We start from the raw sequence: 1,818 nt of genomic DNA on the forward strand, positions 1-1,818 counted from the left end.
AATCAACTTTGCCCCGTTGCTCTAGCTACTAATATCAACTTGCCCCATTGCCCTAGCTATTAATATAACTTTGCCCCGTTGCTCTAACTACTATTAACTTGCCCCATTTCCTAGACTATTATAAACTTGCCCCGTTTCCCAGACTACCCTCGACCATAGTTGGTTCCATTTCCCCAGCAACTGCCAACATACCTGAGAGGGACATTCAGAGGTCACAGTGGCCACGCACCCTGAACCAGCAGTTTGCTGCGGCATCTACAGGTACGCTCCCACAATTTAACATAATACAAATCATCAAAAACAATTTTAAAAGGTACATCTTAAATGAAAGAGCAAAATAGCAGGAACTGCTCAGAGTGAGGAGCTACATGAGGAAAAGGATGCGCACGGTATTGAAACAAGCAGGTACAACTTATATATATGTACAGATTTTGCCTGAGGTGCAAGCATTATCTACTTTCTCCCCACCCACCCCCAGCCCAAATGATTCTTTTCAGCAGCGCTCAAGTTTGCAAAAACTCTGCTTATTTGGTCAATTCTAAAAATATATATATATTATTCAGGGACAAAACTTTCCCCGCTCACTTTCTGGAAGGATGAACTGACTCAACTTCCTGGAGCACACATCCATCAAGACCTTTCTTCCCCAAAATAGGAAATCAAGTTTTCTTGTCCTTTGGCCGATAATGTGCATTCCCAATAAAATTCTCATGGTTTCTCTTTTGAAGCACGCTGCTAGATCAGTGTTGATAAGACCCAGGCCTTTTTCCTTCCAGCGCCGCGCGGGGCGCACGTGTAGAGCAGCCCGGGCCCGCCCTAGGGCTGGTGTATTGTCAGCACATCGGCGGAGTCCATCTCGCCTGAGGCCAGGAACCGCGGCTTGGAGGGCAGCACCGTCGGCGGCGGCCACGCATACTCCTGGGGCAGCAGCGTTGTGGTTCCGGGGCCCACCAGGTACTTGGGCAGGTCAAGGACCCTTCTGTCGTGGGGCCCAGGCTGCTCCGCATCCAGGACCACGGGCCCAGCTTTCGGCCTCTTGGGAAGCGGCTCTCTGAGCTCCGGGCCGGCAACACCTGCGCTGCGGCCACAGAAGTAGCCTCTTCCTGGGGGCGCCCACAGGCCCTCGTGCTTGGCCGAGAAGTCGGTCGAGCCATGGATGGTGCTGCTGCTCGAGGGCTGGGACACGGAGACCACCGGGGCTTTGAACTTCGTCTCTGGCCTTTTGGCCTTCTCCGGGGCAGGAGAAACCCCGCTTTTAGAAAACATCTCCGAGGGCTGCTGCCTGGAGGCTGAAGCCCCCTGCGCCCCGATGCTGGGCTGTGGCCAGTGCGACTTCAGGTTACTGGGGGCTAAAGTGCTAGAGTCAGTGCCTGAGGCCAGAGGGGCCTGGCCTGGCCCTGCGGGGCCCGGCTTCCCCTTCTCGGACGGCAGGGTCTTGGACTGGGCTGGGGAGGCGGGCTTGGGCTTGGGCTTGGGCTCGGGCTTGGGGAAACTGGACAAGGGAGGCACGTCTTTTCCCAGTAGAGCTGGTGGACAGCCAGTGCGTCTGTTTCTCAAGTTTTTGTGACCGTCGAGATTGTATTTATGCTCCAGTCTCTGATGCATCATTAAAACTTCTGGATAAAAGGTCTTGAAAGTACAAAATGGGCAGGTGATACTTGGGATTAAACTCTTGCTCAAAGAAATTGCCGGGCAACTGTGAAGCGCCCCGAGGGATAAATTTAAAGGTTTCTCTTGACAGTCCATGCTGGGCTTCACTCTGCTGTCTGCTGCCACCTCTGCCTTCTCTTTGAGGCCAACCTCGGCCTTGTGGGCGGC

At 53.7% G+C, this 1,818-nt stretch overlaps 1 pseudogene; it reads right to left on the reverse strand.

The window, feature by feature from the left end:
* Positions 1-597: 597 nt before the first annotated feature.
* On the reverse strand, positions 598-1,812 carry LOC102239463 (annotated as a pseudogene).
* Between the last annotated feature and the right edge of the window lie 6 nt (positions 1,813-1,818).

Source organism: Myotis brandtii, unplaced genomic scaffold, assembly GCF_000412655.1.
Source record: "Myotis brandtii unplaced genomic scaffold, ASM41265v1 scaffold162, whole genome shotgun sequence".
Taxonomy (NCBI): Eukaryota; Metazoa; Chordata; class Mammalia; order Chiroptera; family Vespertilionidae; genus Myotis; species Myotis brandtii.